Source organism: Phoca vitulina, unplaced genomic scaffold (genome assembly GCF_004348235.1).
Source record: "Phoca vitulina isolate PV1807 unplaced genomic scaffold, GSC_HSeal_1.0 scaffold1, whole genome shotgun sequence".
NCBI classification, from domain to species: domain Eukaryota; kingdom Metazoa; phylum Chordata; class Mammalia; order Carnivora; family Phocidae; genus Phoca; species Phoca vitulina.
Window position 1 is genome coordinate 84,213,017 of NW_022589704.1, and position 22,758 is coordinate 84,235,774.

The 22,758-nt window shown below is 37.2% G+C and overlaps 1 protein-coding gene across 11 annotated transcripts in view; it reads left to right on the plus strand.

Annotated features, from left to right (window-relative positions):
* GTDC1 (glycosyltransferase like domain containing 1) overlaps positions 1-22,758 on the plus strand; it is a 402,869-nt gene that overhangs the window by 190,488 nt on the left and 189,623 nt on the right. The window lies entirely within an intron of this gene.

The following is a 22,758-nucleotide window of genomic DNA, read 5'->3' on the forward strand; positions in this document are numbered from 1 at the left end:
CATCTGTATTAGGTTACAAATGCACTTAATTGCCATTTCTCTTTCTCTGTTACTAAGGACATTTTCTATTACCCTTGTTGCTGGGCCCACCCTGAATTAGCAGTGAATGATGTGGCTCAAAGGGAACATTCTCAAATTCCTTTTCACTTCTGATTAAACCTAGCAAAACGGTTTTTCTTACCAGTAGGAATATTTCTCCCTTGTGAACAGAAAGTTTACTTCAGTGGGACTCATACTAGCTGGGGATGCTGCTGTTTGTAACCGACGATGTCCTTAAAAAGAGTTCAGGGACAGCTGTTTCTTCCCTGTCCCTGAAAGGAAGGCAGGAAACAATTTAATGTCTATGCATGTTATGCAGGAGGTCAGCATTACCCTCCGTGTTCTCGATTTCCTGAGTGCACCCAGATTTTGCTGTGGGATCAGTAGTGCTCATCAGCACTCTTAATGCTGATATATTTGAGTGTTTTACTAGTTAATATTTCATTGAAGAAAAATCTGCCTCATACCAAATCAAGTTAGTGAGTCATAAAATTTAAGTTAGACAACCTTGCCCAATTCTTACTTTATGGAGTTCAGAAAGCAGAGGCCCAGAGAAGCAGAGACTGGCTTGTACTCATACTGCTGATTATTGTCACAGACTGGATTAAAGTTTAGACCCTATGATTTTTTAATTCGATTTTCTGTTTACTGTTCAAGCTTCCTATCACTATAGGTCATTTGTGAAAAACATTGAATCATTTATTTGCAGTTTTGACAACTGTCAGGCTAAGTGAAACTAAGATCAAAATTGATTTTCAGTTATATATGCATATATAATGTGTATTTATATATATATATGTGTGTGTGTGTGTGTATATATATAAAATATGTGGGATGAGAGAATTTCAACTTCTGGAAAATATAATTGTTACACTTTAGATCTGTGATTAGTTAAAACACAGTTTATATTTTAGGCCATATTTTTAAAATATGAACTTTATTTTTTGACATGTTTTTAAGGTTTTCATATAATGTACACTCAAAATGTACATCTTTAATTTAGTAGGTGATTATACTACATCTTAATTATTACCACTATAGAATTCCAAATAAATAATACATTTTAAAATTCATTTGCATCTGATATATTCCTACAACATCATATGTTTAATACACCTGTGGCAATTGAATAGTTTGTTAATTTGGACTATATTACCATAAATAAATCTAGCTAAATGGAAAAAGGTTAAGAAATATTGTGGCCAAGATAACATTCATAAGCAAGGTCTTAGCCCAGAGTGTTATTTGAATTATTTTCAAATGGTAATTTGCTTTATCCAACCCAAACTCATATAGTGTAAGTAAGTGATTATTTGCATGAATGACAATCATTCTAATGCCTGCAGTCTTAAAAGAGTATTATTTTGTTGAGATGTTGAAAAATATTTAGTAATTCCAAAGGCAACATAACCAAGATGATTTAAAAAAAAAAAAAAAAAACTTTTGAATGCTTCTACCTTTCTCCCTATATAAATATTGTTTGGCCATGGCAAAAATAAATTTAAGTAAAAACAAACTAGAAGATATAATTAAATTATTAATACAATGTGCTATAATAGTGTATACTATAATGGATATTAGTCAGAGAAGGGGAAAAGCTGTATTTCAGCAAAAAATATGAGGATTTCTAAAGTTGTTAACAGTTAAAATACAGAGCATGTCGGTCTACGTAGGACTTCAGTAATATTGGGCTTTGTGGCAACTGCTGTTACCTATTGCCCTCCTCACTCCTTACTGCCTTGCCTTTCTCAAAGACCAGAAAAATAGTTGCAAGAAAGAATATCACTTGAAACTATCATTATATGTATTTGGGGCACCAGGGTGGCTCAGTCAATTAAGGGTCCGGCTCTTGGTTTCAGCTCAGGTCATGATTTCAGGGTCGTGAGATGAAGCCCTGTATTGGGCTCCACGCTCAGCAGGGCGTCTGCTTGAGAGTCTCCCCCCCGCCCTTCCTCCTGCTCACGCTCTAAATAAATAAATAAATAAATAAATAAATAAATAAATATCTTTTGAAAAAAGAAACTATCATTATATGTATTAAACATTTGGGGATGGGGAAGCTCTTAAACACTGGAAACATACATACATGTATTTGAGTCTTGACTACCACTTACTAGCTCTGTGACCTATGTAATGACCCTGGACTTAGGTTCTTTAATATTATGATTATATATACTTTATCATCTCATAGGCATTGTGTAGTGACTAAAGGAAATAATGCACATGCGAAATGCCTAGCATAGTGCCTGGTATGTAATAATCTCCCCAATAAAGACTACTTCATCTTATTAATTTCCCCACTCCCATTGTTATATAACCCATCCGTGTGCTTCTGGGTGCATATTCTTTTTCTTCATACCTATTAATATGGATGAACTGACTTTGCTTCCGTGTGAGGTCTTTGCCTCCACAAGAGTCCATCCTTCTTGCATACCTAAGGACTACTGTCCTAGCAATTTGTCCTTCTCTGTTCTGCATCATCAATTTTCCTGTCTTCTGGGTCATTACTATTAGCATAAGAAAAATGCCATTTGTTTTACATCTTTAAAATAGTTATTTCTTGATTTCACTTCTCCCTTCTGCTACTGCCTGTTTTCTTTCTCTCTGTTAGTAGCAAAACCTCCTGAAAGAGTTGTTTATACTTGCTTCCACTTTTATTCCTACTGTTCTCTCTTATAGCTACTCCACTGAAACTGTTTCTGTCAAGGTTACTGATGACTTCCATGCCTCCCTAAATCCTGTGGTCAATTCTCAGTGCTCATCTTACTTAACATATCAGCAGCATTTGACACACTATGACACATTCTTCAGTTGGTTTCTAGCAACACACAGGTTGCTATTTCTCAGGCTTGTTGCTGGTTTCTCATCATTGGCCTGGCTTTGAACTTCAGACTGGCCTTTAGCACTCTTAACACTTAAGGGGTTGATGGAGGAAGAGCCCAGGATTGAAAGGAGAAGAAAAAAGAGTCAGGAGGTCAACATTGAGAGAATTATCCTCTGGAGCAAAGGGAAGGGGGTTTTAAGAAGATGGTCAGTAGTGAATTCACAGAGAAGTAAGGTTAAATAATATCATTGAATTTGACAATTAAAGGGTCAGTGGTACCCCATTCTGCATTCTGTTAACTCACAGAAAAGTTTCATGTGTTCTTTCTGGTAGCCAGAGAAAGTTAGGATCCAAGTCTGGGTGAGATCTCCTTCCTTTCCTGTCTCTTTGTCTCTCTCTCACACACACACAACACACACACACACGCAGATTCTGCTTCTCATTTTGTGGATGAAGGCACCAAGGTTCAGAGAAGTTAAGTGTCTCCTGGTAACCACACAGCTAGATAGAGACAGAGCAAGAACTGGAACTCATATCTCAAAATCTCCATCCCGTGCTCAGCCCACCACTTACTGTGAATGCAATTTCAGAGGTCTCGATTATCTGATTTCTCAGCTGACAGCAGATTAGCAGCATCACATTGGGGGTGTGATAAAGGCAGGCTCACTGACAGCAGTAAAGAGTGACAGCTGACTGACAGCTCGACAACAAGGGAGGAGAGAGAGAAACTATTAAAAAAAATATATGAGAAGTGAAAAAGCATAGCAGCCTGGAGCCATTATATGGCAGGGCAGGCAACTGGGCACATTGAAGAAACCTTGCAGACATTTCTCCACGATGTACAGCTTGTACATCACAAGGATGACTGTGAGGTATTAAAAAAGAGGAAATGATAGCCAGTAAATTCTGTGTAAAAACGGAGGGAAATGCATAGCTCACTTCTGGCAGAAATGATAAATAACAGCAAATGAAGGTAGACCTCATGCCTCACTCTAGGATGCACATGAGCCGTATTCACCTAAAGGAAGACAGGAAACATGTAAACCCTTCCCATGCAGTGGTAATATCTATAAAGCTTAGGTGACCAGAGAATATTTCAGGAAACTATCTTTTTTAGATCTTCCTGATTGGAGCCATTTTATGGACCAAATCTCCCTTTGCTGCTGAGGAGCATACATGGCTCCTTTGGTACGGAAGGCATCCAGGCCTGCCAGATGATCAGTGGTCAGCAAGACAGATTTTGCAATATTAATACCATGGTTGCCCTGTTTGGGCTGCTGTAACAGAATACCATCGACTGGGTGGCTAATCAACAACAGGAATTTATTTCTCATAGTTTTGGAGCCTGGCAAGTCCAGGATTAAGGCTCTGGCAGATTTGGTGTCTGGGGAAGGTTGGTTTTCTATGTTTGTGCTGTGTTCTTACATGATAGAAGGAGTGAGGGAGCTCTCTGGAGTCTTTTTTTTTTTTAATTTTTATTTTATTATATTAATCATCATACATTACATCATTAGTTTTTGATGTAGTGTTCCATGATTCATTGTTTGCGTATAACACCCAGTGCTCCATGCAGAACGTGCCCTTTTTAATACCCATCACCAGGCTAACCCCTCCCCCCACCCCCCTCCCCTCTAGAACCCTCAGTTTGTTTCTCATAGTCTCTCATGGTTTGTCTCCCCCTCCAATTTCCCCCCCTTCATTTTTCCCTTCCTACTATCTTCTTCTTTTTTTTTAACATATAATGTATTATTTGTTTCAGAGGTACAGGTCTGTGATTTATCAGTCTTACGCAATTCACAGCACTCACCATAGCCCATACCCTCACCAGTGTCTATCACCCAGCCACCCCATCCCTCCCACTCCCCACCACTCCAGCAACCCTCAGTTTGTTTCCTGAGATTAAGAATTCCTCATATCAGTGAGATCATATGATACATGTCTTTCTCTGATTGACTCATTTAGCTCAGCATAATACCCTCCAGTTCTATCCATGTCATTGCAAATGGCAAGATTTCATTCCTTTTGATGGCTGCATAATATTCCATTGTATATATACACCACATCTTCTTTATCCATTCATCTGTCAATGGACATCTTGGCTCTTTCCATAGTTTGGCTATTGTGGACATTGCTGCTATAAACATCGGGGTGCACATACCCCTTCGGATCCCTACATTTCTATCTTTGGGGTAAATACCCAGTAGTGCAGTTGCTGGGTCATAGGGCAGCTCTATTTTCAACTTTCTGAGGAACCTCCATACTGTTTTCCAGAGTGGCTGCACCAGCTTGCATTCCCACCAACAGTGTAGGAGGGTTCCCCTTTCTCCGCATCCCCGCCAACATCTGTCGTTTCCTGACTTGTTAATTTTAGCCATTCTGACTGGTGTGAGGTGGTATCTCATTGAGGTTTTGATTTGCAGATGATACGATACTTTATGTGGAAAACCCAAAAGACACCACCCCAAAACTGCTAGAACTCATACAGGAATTCAGTAAAGTGGCAGGATATAAAATCAATGCACAGAAATCAGTGGCATTCCTATACACCAACAACAAGACAGAAGAAAGAGAAATTAAGGAGTCGATCCCATTTACAATTGCACCCAATACCATAAGATACCTAGGAATAAATCTAACCAAGGAGGCAAAGAATATGTACTCAGAAAACTATAAAATACTCATGAAAGAAATTGAGGAAGACACAAAGAAATGGAGTCTCTTTTATAAAGGTACTAATCCCATCGATGAGGGATCCACCCTCATGATATGATTATCTCCCAAAGTCCTCACCTCCTAATACCATCGCATATGGGGGGCAGAGTAGGATTTCAACATACGAATTCTGAAGGACTATAGACATTCTTTCTGCAGCATGCCAGAAGATGAATATGATCTCAAGACTTGATGAGATGAGACTCATGACTGGGAAGCCTATTCTGCATTAGAGGGTATAGGTTAGATTGGAAATTAAGGAAATTTCACTGTATATATCAAGAAGGCAGATTTCATGTAGAACTCCATGGTGTGTGATGGAAAGAATAAAGGAAGCAGTCCTGCAGCGCACAGAGCCAAACATTGGCTCGAGGAAGCCAGTATTTTCCTACTCTAGGTCACGTAACTGCCGAACAGGCAAGGCCTGGTACAACTAGGGGATTTTATTTATCCAGGCCTTTGTGCGAGTCTTAGTCTAATGAAATCAGAACATCAGAGGGATTTGCAACTTGCTTTCTGACAGGGTCATCTTTAGAAGGTAGAGTTAACCATAATAGCTAACCTTACTGATTCTTATTATAGCCCTGCATTGTGCTGAGCCTTTTATACGTACGTATTTTAGGATTTTATTCTTCCAACAATTCTGAAAGCTATTTTCCATTTATAATTGAAGAAACTCAGCCATAGAGAATGTAAATAACTTTTTGCCTACGGTCATACAGATAGTAAAGGTAGAACAAGAAATCAAATATTTTTTTATCCGATTTTAGAATCCAAATTCTTTTCTGTATTGCCTGTCCCCCCAAAAGAGGTTCAGGTCCCTGGTACTTGACTCTGACCAGTGAAGAACAAATGACTTATAAAAGAGAATTGACAGAAATATTGAATAAAAGGGAGCATGTCATGGTAATGTTATGAAAGAAAGGACTCAAGGCTTTAGAAAGCAGACTTTTAAAAGGTTAAAGTTTTAGAAAAAGAGGATACCTGAAGAGGAATGAGAAATTTTAAAAAAGAATTCTGATAGTAAATTGAAGATAGGCCTGAAGAAGCAGAATAGGAAGAATAGGTCAGCAAAGGAACAGCTCTAGGCTCAGACCATTATTTCATGTATCAGAAAACCATTTTTTTTTCTATTTGTAAATATCTCTCATTTATCCAAACTCTCTTCCCTTACAGGTTAGCTTATAGCATGACACCTGTCTTATTGGGCAGTGTCTGATCCATCACGTTAGATGTTTAGGATGGAGTTGACTGTGTTGGCACATCATCACACTTCTTCCATCTGTCTCCCCTACAAGATTTGGTACTGAGGGACCATTCATGATTTTCATAGAACAAGATTATCCCCACTCCTGACAAATTGGATCACATAAGAATGTATTATACAAATACAGTGAATTACAAAGTGGTATTTCTTATCCTTGAAAAAGATCAGGTCTTCTCAAGGAATTCCATCAGGGAGCTGAGGAGGGGATATCAAAGTGGATATCATCTGATTCAAATAACATTCAGTTGGATTAAAGGTGAAGAGAGAGAAAGACTCAAGGCTGTCAAGTCCTGATACTTGTATGGATTTATCACATGCTTGCCTTCTCAGTGCCATTATATGGTGAAAAAAGCTTAATTTTTTTTTATTATAGTTACACATAATTGATATAAACAGATCAAATGTATGTGTTTTTAGTGGAGACCATAATAAAAAAATCATCCATTTATTTTTTAATGAAGGGATGAGTGGATGGTATTTCTTTTGGAGTTGAAGTTTGGATTTGAAGCAGATTGAAGAATGTATACTTTAGATGGAAAAATAGGAGCTTTTTCTGGGGTGCAGGTCCCATTCAGTCACCAGAGAGAATATCAAGTATCAATCTTGTTGTGATCAATAGAGAAGAATTTCATATGCTTCTGTCATCATTTCACTGTGTATTCCTATTTTCCACAATACTGGATTGTCAGAGTTGCCAGAATAAACAATAGTAGATTTCACCTGGGAGTTTCCTCATTTCATAGTAGATTTTGGTTTTTTGTTTTGTTTTGTTTTGTTTTTGTTTTTTGGAGGGGACAGGAATTATATGCAAAGCATCTCTGCTTTCCTCTGCCTACATTTTTGACATCAAAGGAGAGAGGAAAACGATGTTGGTCATTCGGAGTAATCTCAGTTATTGAAACCCTAAGAATTTCTGTACATGTTTCTCTCCACCTTTTCCATGTAGCTAAAATGTGAAGCCAAAACAGAGGTCTATGGACTTCACATAACTATTTTAGAAACAAAAATGGAGAATTTTAAAAACAGTGTGAAAACTTTAAATGAAAACTCTCAGGCTGTGCAAACAAAGGCGAGGAGCCTAAGGGCTTTTTGAAGAATTCTTATTAAAAAAACCCACTATTTTACATTGCAAAGCAGATGTGTCAGAAAACAACAGCAGATCTGTAATTTGAGAATTCGTGGATTGATAGGACAGAAGGCAGCCCCCGTGGCTCCCCACAGAAAACTTTGTTTTCTGCAGTCAAGAGTTCTGCTTTTGGTGGCGGGGGGGTTGCCAGAAAACACCTTAATCTTCTTACCGCATGTGGTCATATTTCTCAGATATTTTGAGAAAGTATTAGTTAGACATATTAATAAAATATTGCCTTTGCTCTATGAAATAATGAAGTGGGTACTGTCTTCTTGAATATTAATCTAGGTTTGAAGTAGAAGAAGAAAAGTTTTGCTTTTACAAATTTAAACATCCATATTTGCTAACAATTATTTTGGCTCTTCAAAATGAATGCAAAAATGTGTTTCGTTTGAATGTCATTTAAAAAAATTTTTATAGAATCACTGTACTAAAAAAAAACTTTTGATAAATCATTCCAATGTTAAACACCACTCACTTTCACGAAATCTCCTTTATATCTAATGCAAATCTTTCATGCTGTGTTATATTCTAACCATCTTCCTCTTACTATTCTTGTTAAGAAAAGAGTTTGGTTTCAGCGTATTTTTATATACAATTCCTTTGTTGGCCTGAAGTTACAAAGAACAAACTCAAAATGTATTTTTAATGAAATTATCACTCATGTTAATCCCTAATTACTATAATTAGATTTCTGTTCTCTTCAATTTATACAATAACAATAACCCCACCCAAAAGAAGTGCTCTAAATTCAGCAGCAGCAATAAAAACTATCCTTTTGTAAGATGATTTACCCCTGTTCTCAAGTATAGAGAAAGTTTGGCTTCAGACATCAAAGACTCAATGTACATTTTTTTCTTTAAGTTCCTCATTGTTCTGTTCAAAGTGATCTGGGAGGGAAGAAGCAAAGACCACAGATCAGGGGGTGGAGAAATAACTAAAAATCAGAGAACATGCTTAGCTGGGGACTACATCATCTCTCCAAGAGGAGTCATGGAGCAGGGCTGCTACAAAATGGAGATGAATGTCATTCAACAAACTCAAACCATAGTTGAGAATTCAGCAAAAGGTCCACTTAGGATCTCTGCCCCTCAATGGGCTTACAGGCCATTACTGAGCTTCCTATAGTGTAATGCATGACCATCAGTGTAGGTCCATCCAGATAAGAACAATTTATGTTATATATTCTGTTCAGTACCTGAGGGCTATGTACAATACATGTTAGAAAGATTTCAAATAAATTGCTTTGATGTTTAAAGGATCAAGCTTTGGTTATCTTCCTAAAAAACACTTACTCAAATCATTCCATATGGGGTAAAGCTGGATAAAAAGTGGGAGTCAGCAGGATGGTGTACAGCAATCTAGTTTGTCTTATATCACTTACTACTACGCTCAGCCTAAAGCAAATCACTTAACATCCTAGAACTTCAGTTTTCCCATCTGTAAAATGGTAATCGAAATAGTACCAACCTCTTAGATTTATTAAGCCAATTGAGATAATTATTACAATGTGCTGACTGAGCTCCATGCCTACCACCTACTCATGTTCAGTCAATGTTAGTGATTTTATTTATACACCCATCATCACCATTCTGTTTGACAGGCTTTTTGATAAGCTCACCCATTAGTATGATTCCAACCTCAAAAGTGAGGGGGAACAAAATTTTGAAAACCCTACCAATTTTATAGAACATCCGAGGATCTGAAGTTTGCCAGTAATTCAAGTAAAGGTAAGGACTGTCTTATATCTTATCAATCCACATAGCCGCAGTGTATGAGAGGGCATAATTCAGCAGTGCATGAGAGAGAGAGTCACATGGGCTGGTTCCGCATCTGCCTGACACCTGTGATACGTATGCATTCCTGGTGGTGCTAGAGTGTGGAATGGTGAGTGGGGTGATCGGCACAGAAGTCACTGCAGTTGTTCAGTGTTCTTGTGAAGAATGCTGGGGAGTGTTTTAGATAGTTTTCCACTAAAAAATAAACTATTTGGAACGTATCATTCAGCAGTAAACTGCCAGAATAATCTCTTACACAGAATAGCTTATTCCCACAGAAATTCCAGATAAAAGACTTTATAGGAAATTCTTTAAAAATACGTTTCAAAGTAATCAGAATTAACAGTAATTTAATTCTTTGAGGTTTATTCATGCCTTCTTCACCCAACATTTATTAAAAGCTTGCTATTTGTATGGTAAATAGAAGGTATTCTAGGATATAAGGATATATAAGATAGGGTCCTTAATCATAAGAGCTTTGTAGAAATGATAGGCATAATCAGGTATCTTTTTTTTTTTTTTTTTTTTTTTAAGATTTTTTTTTTATTTATTTGAGAGAGAGAGTGAGAGAGAGAGAGAGCACAAGAGGGGGGAGCATAATCAGGTATCTTTAAGATAGGGGAAAAAAAAAAAACCAACCAAGTGCTTTTTATGGCATTTAACCTGGGTGTTGAAGACTGACTCAGCTTTGGGCCTAATAATAGTGGCTATCATTTATCAACTGCCTTTTCTGGGCATGCACTTTATGTATATTACTTCTAATCTTTACCAAACCCCTGCAAGCAAGGTACTATTATCCTCATTTTACAAGTGGAAAAAGTGAGGTTCAGAAGGTTAAACTTGCCTAAAATTGTACAGCTACCGAAACTGGCTTCAGTATGCTCTTCCACTAATGCCATGTTATTTCTTCCTATGAGGGAAAGGAGAGTGGGTTAGGGTACATGCAAGCACACATTGTGGAGAGAGAATAGTTACAACCAGCTTTATGGCGGTGAATGATCATTGGGCCTAGAAGAGATTAATTACCTTTGACTCAGTTGGGCGAAGAGGTAGCAAGATTAGAGATGAGCATTAAGGCTGAAGAATTTGGACTTTAGCCTATCGCCATTTGGGAGCCACTGTTAGATTATGAAATGGGGAATTTGGTATTGATAAATAGAGTATTGACGGGAAAGGAAATAGGAAGCAGAGAAACAATTTTAAAAAATACTAGAATAGGTTATTGAAGACTTGAGCTAGGAAAGCGGCATATAGGTGAAAAGGAGGACATACACATAAATACGCTGGTTGTAGACTTGCCAAGTTGATAGTGGCAACTTACTGGATGGAGAAATGGTCTTGGATCATGTCGGAATGTTAATTATAGAGACTAGGAGAATATTTGTCCTATTGGAATTAAGAAATAGATTTGCTTGCATAAAGATGGTGAATTCAGAGTTTTCTGTGTTGAGTCTGAGATGTTGGCAGGTCATTTAGATGGAGCTGACCAGCAGGAAGGGTCCACTCTTATCCCGGTGTCATTATTTAGAATGTTGTGTGATTTGTTATATTGACCTGCATTTCTAGACATTTTGGTTGGATTTGCTCTTTCCTTTGACATACTTGACAAAGCTCAAAATTTATTTTTGCCAAGTAAATCCAAGATATCTGTTTCTTGTCATTTGTTACCATCTTATAAAAACTGAGTGCAGAATTTGTGAAAATATCAGATCTTTTGAACTCTTTATTTCTGGATAAGCAGGAATTTATTGAATTACTCCTTCCTTTGTCTTCTCAGAGTTCAGTAACTGAATTGCTTCAGTCCCTTTGGGCAGGGAATCCTGAGATCAGTACTGTATAATGAAAGGGCAGCGTGGTACAGTGCCTAAGAAAATGGACTTGATGTCAGGCACAGCTAGGTTTCAGTACCACCTTTTCTGCTAACCACTTGGTCGATATTGAGAAAGTTGTTTGATCTTTCACACCTCATTTTTCCCCCCTCATCTGTAAAGTAGGGGTAGTGATAACAGTCTCATGGGGCTGCTGTGAAAATTAAATGAGATACAAATGTAAAGTACTTGTTAAAATGCTTGAAGCATAGTGAGCATTAAATAAATGGTACTTGTTACTATTATTGTCTTTAATTTGTGTATTCATTCTCAAAATACCTTTAGTGCTTTCATTAACCTCTATGTAATTTATTTAATTTTCTGTAGAATAAGAACTTTGTCCCAAATTATGGTCCTGTATGACTTTAGTAATTTTAAAAGCAACAGATGTTTGCTTTATGTCAACTTAGAATTAAAATAATAATAATAATAATAAAAAACAGTGTTGCTCTAGTATTGACTTATCTTTACCATGTTGGACTAAGTACCAAAATTCTACTTAGAAATATTGCTAAGCATATTAAATCCAAGTACTATTCTCTGTGTGCACTCTTGTCATGTATGCTGTGGGGCTTCTATACTTCGGGCTTAATATAAGGTGAATGCTAGATCTTTCTGACATCTAACAAGGTTTATACTAACAAGCAGCTATCTGCAGAGGTACTTCCGGGAGTGATTAGAAATCGTAAGCTTTCCTTAAGTTTGGTTGTTTTTGTTCTTACTATATATTTGACTCAATGTTACCTACAAATTTATTTTTATCAGTAAGTATTCCTATGAAACTAGTTCTTAAATAATTGTCACTTTTTATCTCGGAAGATTCTAATTTTGTGTATCAGTACTATTACATATGAACTTAAAAAATTAGCGGACTGGAATTCAATTTAGGAAACCTAGTTACAGTTCTCTCTCTCTCTCTCTCTCTCTCTTTTTTTTTTTTTTACAGTTCTCTTTAATTAAAGGTAAGCTCATTAGTTACACAAACACTTGCCCCTTCGTTCAGTCTTGCCTATTGTTCTAAGCTGAAATCTTGGTCCTTTTCTTTAGACAGTCACAAAATGAGAATGGTAGAAGTTCTTTTCTTATTTTCCCCTTGGCCACACACTAAGATTCATATATACTTAGTGGGCAACAAGAGAAGAAAGAGCTCTTCTCTCCTATACGTTGTATTTTTGTATATCCATGGAAATGTCTTTCTTGTTTGAAATTCAGTGTCCAGCCCATTGCTTCCTGTTCCTATCAGCTAACTCTAGGCTCACAAGTATTGACTGCCGCTCTGAATTCATTTGCATGTAGAGAACTGATTTATCTGTTTGGGACACCCATCCCATTCAAACCCAGTGCAGATCGGCTCTGTAAAATATCAGCCGATACCCCGAACAGACCCCGTGATTCTATGGAGAGAAGTAGGGTCTATTCAAAACCACCACATTTCATTTTTGTAATACCAAAACTCATTTTCTAATACCAAATCCTAAAGTGTATGTTATAATTATTTTCTGCTAATTGAAGAGGGAGCTTCTGTCTCAGTTGGTGAGAATGGATTTGAAAAGACATAAGCAAGAGACAATGGGAAAGTGGAATATTCAGGATTAGGTGATGAATTCTGTTGGAAATAGAAGACAAGGGGGAGAATGAACTCAAAGAAATGCCTGAGTTTTAAAATTGTTGTACTGTTAGCTGGAATAGGGAAATCAGAGGAAAATATCACTCATGTTCAAATGCAGACAAATTTGTTTTGTTTTCAGTTTTAAGCAGTTGACTTTTTCTTATCAAAGAATAGACTCAGAACTGAGAGAGGAGCAAAGAAATAAAAACCGCTTAGTGATCTTCAGTATAATTCCTTCATTTTGCAGCTGGAGAAACTAGAGCAGAGAGGTTTTTACTCGAGGTTATAGAGCACCATCACAGCAGAATCGCAAATTAGAACTGCCAGTTCAAAAACTTCATGAGATTATTAGAAATGTGCAGCCAGCGTTGTTGGTTGTATTCTTAATTAGCAGAATAGGATTAAACAGCACTGATAAAACAGACCAGTTTCACCAGGAATGTGTGGTGTCCAGAAATTTCTTAGAAGAGTCCCAGACATATCAGTGGCATTACAACTTGTTGCCACTTTACACTGAAAAATGTCCAACTCTTTGATCTGTAACTCGTTTTGAGATTAAAATGCTCATTGGCCAACTCTGTTTACTTATAACATTTTTTGCCCTTCCAGTAAATACTGAGCAACTCCTATAAAACTTATTTTAGGAACGAGGAAGAGGAGTTTCCGGCATTTGTAACTCAGAACCTGAAAATCATTTTGATTATCTCCCTTTTCTGGGACTTGGTATCACAATTCCTGAGTGAACCAATATTATATACAACTGTCAGTTTTTTAATGCTTCCTCTTTGTAAGTTTTGTTATAAATTACTTATCCCTTATGATTAGAAAATTTTCTTAAGCTTTCCCTCCATGTCTCTCATCAGAAGGTATTTAAAATTTCCATTGCATGATGGCTTTGGTGGTATGCCTGTTTTGCCTCTTCTTAGGCAAAATGCTAGATCTTTCTGACATCTAACAAGGTTTAGCGGACTGGAATTCAATTTAGGAAAACAATTCTTCTTAGGAAAGAAATTCTTCTTAGGGCTATCAGGTGAAACCTGCTTTTTTTTTTTTTTTAGGATTTTATTTATTTATTTGACAGAGCGAGAGAGCACAAGCAGGGGGAGCAGTAGAAGGAGAGGGAGAAGCAGGCTCCCTGCCGAGCAGGGAGCCCGATGTGGGGCTCCATCCCAGGACCCCGGGATCATGACCTGAGCCGAAGGCAGACACTTAACCATGTGAGCCACCCAGGCGCCCCTTAATCCCACTTTTTATCTGGAGTCTTGTTTCTATAGCTGGCTGATGTCCTAGGGGCGAGCTGAAGTTCTGGGTAGTTAGGTTGGATGCCCAGTGTGAAGGGGAGGAGGGCAGCAGGGTGACAGGGTGGGCAAGAGTAACATGTATTATAAAATATAAAATTGGTGCAGAGGAAAGAACAAAAACTTGCCATTCACACCTGGCTTTCAGTCTTGGTTCAGCCATTTTCTAGATGCGCAGCTTGGTCAAATTATGTCACCTTTCTGACCCTTGGTTTGCCTAACATAAAATCGTAGAGATGATGTGAGGATTAAGTGAGAGAGGACATAGATAAATTGTTTTGCACAGTACATGGTATATTTTCTATGCATATCTCCCTGGTCTTCCCCCCTCTATAAGATCATACCTACTACTCTGTTTTACTTTATCAATTTTAATTGCCATTCTCAGATATCTGAACTGACCTCTAGGTGTTGCTACCTCAATTTCTGAATCTTTTGGTGATTATTAAAAAATATAAGGCTTAATTTACTCTGGTGTGTAATGTACACACCATCATAATGTTTAGTTGGGTCTTTTTTTTTCCCATCTCTTCTCCCATGACTAATTTAATTCATGAAAATAACTTTTTATAATCTAAGTCCTTAGTTACCACTTTTAAAGTACTTGGATATCCAACACGCTTTCCTGCTGGTTATGGTTATTTTTCACCTGCGCTGTTTTGTTGACTTTTTATTCTTCTTTTGTCTGTCTTTGTTATGTTTTAGTTTACAGATACTTTTCAGGGTTAGCACTTGTGGAACAGGGCTGTTATAGTCAGTAAAATTCAATGTTACTACATCTCACTTTCTAGACAGAGAATCAACTATTCACATCGTTATGCGCAATTGTTGAGTGCTTGACTGAGTGAAAATCTCTTTCTGCTCGTGCTTGCAGGTATTTCTTTAATATCTCATGAATGTGCAGGTTGGTTGAAAGTGCAGTGCTTCTACTTGAAGGTAGATAAGTAAGCATTAGTATGGTAATGTATTATTCGTTATTTTCTGAACAGAGAAGGTATGGCTCAGATGTGTGTGGCGGGAAAATGCTAGCATGAGATTGTATGGTTTACTGCAGACAAATCTGTAGCACAGGTAATATACCCAGAGCTGACTGTAAATTCAAAAACCTCTTAGATTCAGAGTTATTGTTTCTTGTAGAGAGTGTTCCTCTTACTACAAAAACAGATTGCGTTAAAATTATGATCTTTAAGAAATACAATCCTTGGGTGATAAAGCCTTTTCCCCTCTCAGTTGATAAAGCATCATGCCATGAAACATGTCTATGGTATCTAATTGTGTGGCCTGTATTAATAATGTATGATGATACACATGGCCTCAAATAATGTGATTTATTTCCCCTCAAAAAAAAAAAAAAAAAAAGCCAAACAACAATTATAACCAGGTTGGTACAACATAGCCTCAAGCAGTAGTTTTCAACATTGGCTGCACATTATAATCACCTGGGGAACAATTAAAAAAAAAAAAAGATCTTGGTATCCAGATCAATTAAATCAGAATCTCTGGGTTTGGGACCCAGGTATTGGCTTTTTTTTTTTTTTTTTAAAGTTCTCCAGATTTTCTACTCTTCAGCCAAGAACCACTGACCTTAAAGCACGTCTACTAAATAACAGCCTGTGGATGGTCCACGTACCTCAAGTAGCCTCGCTTGGTTGGAACATGACACCCTTTTGAGTACTGCCAAAATGTATGTTCCTGTCTGTAAGTGCCCCCAGGCAATCTATAGTAAAAATTCAATGTCTTCATGATAATGAATTTGTATAATTCTCTGGCTGTCCTGATGAGAAATAAGAAAATGTCAAAAATTGTATTTTATCCTTGATCTCTTTCTCCATAAGTGTTGGCATTCCTCCATTTGCCATTGACTTAACGTTCAATTTTTCTCTTCACTGTTTTTCTTGGGTGACATTGGGAATTTTTACCATCTGATGAAGGCAGATGTATTTTCAAATAAAAATGTCTTAAGCATTTGTTCTTCCTACTACTCCATTCTTTGGCAGAATATTCATATAGTTGATAAATAGTTTGCTTTCTTTAAGTACCTTTTCATATAATCTTTGTAGCGTGTTTTGTGGGTATTTTAACCTAGTTTTATGGGTTTTCGTGAAATAAGGTATTTTCTAAATATGTTATGCTGAATTTAACTGTTAAATAAGCGGTTGTACCGTATGCCTTTAAAATGATGATGACATCTCGCATTTTAGGATAACACTTTCATCCTGGAAGATTTCAAAGCACACTGCGAATGGTTACAAATTATACAGTGAAGCAGTCACCGCTGTAGAGTGAAGCATGGCAGCTGCTTAACAGCTCCCTGCAACACTACACAGCAGGTTAGGGTAGGAAGTGAAGAACAATACTGGATTCACTTGAAAAAATTGCTAGGGGGGTGAGGTAAGCAGAATGTAATTACCTAAGTTGGAATTTATCCAGGACATAAGGCTAACACCTCCAGTCTTAGAAGAGAAAGCTCTGATTCTTTAATAACCATGTACTTGCTTTCTACGTATCTGAATCGTAAGGGTGCTTCTGCCCTCTTCAAACCACTAGCGTATGCTCTAGCAGCACTCCAACTGAGACTTAAAATGTAAAAACAAAAACAACAAAAGGTCTTTTGCAAAACCCACACGTTCGTACTAACTCAGAGATGATAGGTAAGTGTCTATTTGCATGCCATCTTTGGCTCATAATGGCTGTTTTGGGAACCTGCTTCGGACTTTAAGGCCATATTCAGGATTAAAAAAGAAGTCCATGGTAGATTAGTGCTGTCTGCACAGGAATGGGAAAAATAGCGCTTACAGGTGTGCTGTATTTTTGTCAAACTGGCACTCAGGCGTAGTGGCTGCTTTCCTGGAACGATTTAGTAACTACTCTTAAATTCTTCTCAAGCTTTCTGATTTTTTTAAATTACCACTGTAGACATAGTTAATTTTCCTGAGAAAATTTTAGGAGAAAGCGACATCGACCCTTTTTTAGGAACCATCATTAATGAGATTAGACATAAAAAGATATGCTTCAGGTTAAAAATCTCAAATCAAAAAATGTCCAGCAAAGGAAGCAATTTGATGTTAGGTTGGGTTTTCATGGGGGAAATAATCCAGTCGGTGTCTAGGGGGGAGCAAATAGGAATTCAGGCCAGGAACACAAGAGAACATTCCTAAATCAAGGTGAAAACTTGAAGTCAGAATTTGGTTTGTTCGATGAACCCTAGGTTAATAGGGCCAGGCAAGCCGTGGGCCCCAGGTCTGAGAGCAGCACCAGGGATAGCTCCCAGTGAAGGTGGCTTCTCCTTGGTTCTTTAGTTCCTTCGTATTCAGCCCTGCCCCTCAGTCCGGCATATCCAGCTCTGTGGCTTAGTAATGTCTATAAAATCGGGAAAATGGATCCTTTCATCCTGTTAATTTTAATATTAGTAATGAGTCTATATTATGAGTGAGGTAGTGCATAATCCATTTCACAGATCTTATTTAATACACACAGCCTTTTGTATTAGGTATTAAACTCACATTTGTGTATGAGAAGAGGAAGATAAGTAATTTTCCCATAGTCACATTTCAGACATGAGGGTGGAACCATGGATCAAAAATTTGATCTGTCTGGCTCCAAAGTTTTTGCTCCTGAACCTCTACCACAGAGTTACATGACAATAAGATCATTTGGGTGGCACTTGCTTCTATAAAGCAGGATGACCCTAGGGACATTCTGGCGTTTTAATGCACAGTTGAGAAGGAAGTTTAAAATGCTTCTAGTAACAAGGTAGGGCATGGGTAATTTATTTGTTCTTCTTTGCTTCAAAATCATTACTGATAGAATTGGTAGAACTTACAGAGAGGTGTTTTGTGGTTCCTCCTTTTGACATGATGGAAGCATTCAAGCAGAAGAACCATGTGTCACCTTGTTTAGAGAGTTCCTATGTTTCTGTGAATTTGGTGAAAATGACCTGTAAGTTCCTTTAAATAAAGTCTGTGATTATTTTGATTCTAGGTCCTATATCTTGTTGTATTCCCTATTTTATTTCTCCCAACATACACTGACATGAATTACTGTAAAACACCTCCTTACATTCTGATTTAGATAATACAGAACCTTAAGCTTGCTATTTCAAATGCCCATGCATCTGGTATAAAAACCAAGTATTTAGAAATACAGTAGTGTGCACTGACTCTTCTGGGCAGTTGATTTCCTTTCTATTCTTAGGAATTTCCAGGGAGGAACTCTAAACTGTTTTTGGTTATTTGTCCAACTCAATAAAACAGCTTGGTCTAAGCAATCTTTTAAAGCTTTAAATAGGATAATAAAATATCCTTTTCATCTGACAAAAGCCCACATGGGGGAAAAAAACCCAGCTTATTTAGTTGTCTACAATTTAAAGTAATTTTAATGTTTATAAAACAGGAATGAAAATTGAATTTTACATCTAGGCTTTGTAAGACCAGTTTATGCCTGAAACAAATTCAGATATTCAGGTTATAAAATTCCTAAAACTGCCTTATAATGGAAGAACTGACAGACCTTTAATTATAATGCTATTATATATCACTTTTAAAGACTATGCAGGTTATCTATTACCTTACTTTTATGACAGAAAAATAATATTCTGTCCTTGTAAGAACAATATAGTAACATGACTGGGAAAGTTGAGGAAAGCTTATGGATAATAGCTGGATCCTGTTTTCCAGAAAATACGTCTTTTTCCATGGCTTTTTAGTTAGGCTATAATAGTAGTATGCCCAAATCTACTTATATTGCTTTAAAATCTTTATAGATATATAATTTAAAGGTTTTAAAAAGTGATTGAGATGCAATCTAATGACTTATATGGTATGCAAAAAGAGATATAAATCATTCATTTTACAGGTTCTATTTGTCTTCTTTTGGGAGTATATTAGCCCTAGGACTTGTGCACGTGCATGTGTGTGAAATCATTTTGGGTATTTTGAGGTGGTCCTATTGCCTTTTGCACTGACTCTTCAAATGTAATGGTTTTCAACTCTGGCTGTGTATTAGAATCCTTTGGAACTTTTAAAAATCCTTATGCCCAGGCAGAACCCTATCCCAGGCAGAACCCTATCCCAGGCAGAACCCTATCCCAGTCTGAATTTCTGTAGACAGAACCTAGACATCACTATGTTTTGAACTTCTCAGGTTGAAAACCACTGATAAAATACACGAAGACTTAGTAAAGCATTTCCATCTTGTACCCCCATGGTAATTACATGGCAGAGATGAAAGAAAATGTCCATTCTCCTAATACAGAGAAGGGTGGTGGTAGGATGATTATTGAAATTTTGGGGGTGACCACGTAGATCATAATAATAGGTAAAATATAGTCTGAAATAGAATGTCAATGAGTATTCTTTTCTTTAGCAGTGACTTAAGTGAAACACCTAGGGAAAGATATAAAACACCCACATTTCACCTGGCCACTTGTGCAGTTTTTTTTCTTGACTTCAGCTGCTAGCCATCTTATGACCTGAATCTTGATGATTAATAGCTCTTATAATATTTTCTTAGCTAGTGTAACTTCAATTGCAATACTTTTTCTTCTAATGTTTTACCCTTTTAAATAGCACTAAACTATTTTTCTCAATAAATTCTACTGACACATGGTCCCACAGATTAATTATAAATTGCATAGAAGTACTGCCCTTTGTCAGTTTTAAATGTGTAGCTTTATCTTCTCTTTCTCCTTGTCTTTCCAAGCTAAATGGAATTAGGAGCTTAAAGAAACCTGGTTAACATGGAATATATTCCTATTCTCTTATTTTAAACAATAGTGTCATTAATTTTCATTCTAGACTCTTTGGTTCCTCTATTATTTTCACTGTTATTATAATTTAAAAAGAATCATCTCTATTTTTACAAACCCATTTATTTTACAACATTGTATAAACATCTTTTTAGGGAGTAATTTTCCTTAAATGCTGTTTCTGTGTTTTTGTTTTGTTTTTGTTTTTTAACCTGGTGGGCTTTCTCTATAAATTCAATTGAGAATACCAGATAACTTTTCCTTCTCCTCCTCTTCCTTCCTCTCCCCTCCCCCTCTCCTCTTCCTCCTTCCTTTCTCCTTCTTCTTCTTCTTCTTCTTCTTCTTCTTCTTCTTCTTCTTCTTCTCCTTCTCCTTCTCCTTCTCCTTCTCCTTCTCTTTCTTCTTCCTCTTCTTTTTCTTGTTCAGGAGATAATAAAGGGGGGAAAGGGTATCTAGAGTGACTTAGACGACCATGGAAATAAATGTTGGGCCACTTTGCCATGGGTATTTTAAAATACCCCAAGGTAGATGAAAAGAAAAACTTTAGGGCTTCGACTATTTATCATGCAATTATAATGCTGGCACAGCTTTGCAAATGTTTCCTTCCAGGGTTTCATAGACATTTAGCAATAAATGTCTTTTGTTAAAATGGTCTTAGGTCCTATAAAGCCAAGTCTGTATTCCAGGAGAAATTCTTTTGCAGTTATTTAATAGCGTTCCTTTCACAATGCCTTCCTTCTCCATACTTTTTGTTCCCATTGCAATACTGGTATCTTTGACAGAGGGCAGGGACAGTGAACACTGAGTCTTAGCCATTCCCTCTAAATGATTGAAAAGAAAGAAAGTATGGCCTTAGAGGGTTATATTTAAGTATGGGAACTATCGTTATTATTGAGATGCTGACCCAGTTATTGACCCTTTGAAAGAGGGTGAAGTAGGATAGGAAAATGTGGAAAAAGCAAACTGGTTAGACATAACAAAGACCTTGACTGTAATCCTGATGAAACAGTATAATAATCAGTAAATGGCAGAGCTGATTGTTTCTGTGGCTTAGGCAGCTCTTGGAATGGTATGATTTAAGTAGCCGAGAGGATTCTAACTTTCCTTTGAGTATCTCTAATATTTCCTGAAGTTGTGCCACCAACTAGAATCCCTGTTTGGAGTTGGAGCTTGCTGATATTATATATATAGTTTTGTGGGAATGTGCACATGTGCATGTTTTTTGGGGAAGATCCATAGCTTTCATCAGAGCTTTATGTATCCATAAAGATTCTACTTAAAAGCAGATGTCCATAGTATAGTCTTTATGATTTAGTGTGAATTTGGTCAAAGTGATTTCCTTCTCGGTACCTTATTGCAATGTATTCATTGATTTTTTTTTTTTTTTTTTAACCAGGATGGAGATTGGAGATTTCCTAGCTAAACTTCCTTCTATTTTATAATAATTAATTCCGAGATCTAAAGCTACAACTTAGATATTCCAACCCCCAAATCTTGTGTTCTTTCCCAGGAAGTCAGGAGAAGTTTTAGGTAAGAGGTGAGAACAGATACTGGGGCAGTTGGAGGTGTGTGAGACACCTCAGGCTTTAAGTATATACCTGGAGGGGAGCATGGTGATATAAGTATAGATGTCTCAGTGAGTGAGGTGGGCCAGAGGTAGAAAAGGTGACATGCAAAAGAAGGTGAAAAGGTAACAAAACTGAACTTCCCAAAAATGTTTTTCACACCTTTTGGTCATCTGATACTAGAGGGAATTGGAATTATATTCCCAACAGATCTTTGTTATATGCCACAAGTGTCATTTTTTTTTCTTTTGCATTCTTTCATAAGATTTTTGGAGATTTATGATCATATGACTTTCCAACCCTTAACCATCTGCTACCTAATATCCTAATGACCTATAATAACAGTAACTTTGTCATTTTTCATGGTGAAGCATTTAAAACCACTCAATGCCATTTGAATTTGTGAATTGATTTTATATTTTAAATAACACTTCATAGTCTCTAGGAAAGGCATTATTAAGTGTGTTGCTATTATATGAGGAAACAGATATAGAGTGCTTATATTCTAGAGCCTCAGGGTTTAGTAAAGGAGGAAAAACAGGAGGGAATCAACAGCAAGAGCACTTATATTTTGATAGTTTTCAGTTTTTCATTCATGATTTCTTTTGTTCCTTCTAACAACCCTATGAAGCAGTTACTTTTATTGTTTTATTTGACACATAGGGAAACCAAAGCATAAAAGGCCTAGGTAACTTGTCAGAGGTCCCATAGGCAGTCAGTTGGGCGGGGGGGTGGGAGGGTGGGGGTGTGGGGGGGGCCTGGCCCGCAGCCCAGGCCCTGCCTACCATTGGAGGACAGTCATGTTTCACCACTCTGCTGTATTGCTTCCCTGGTCCTTATACCATGAAAGGCATGTAGACTGTGTGAGGTCCAGTCAGAACCAGAGTTAGGGCAGGGATTGCAGAGAAGGTGATGGAGCTGTG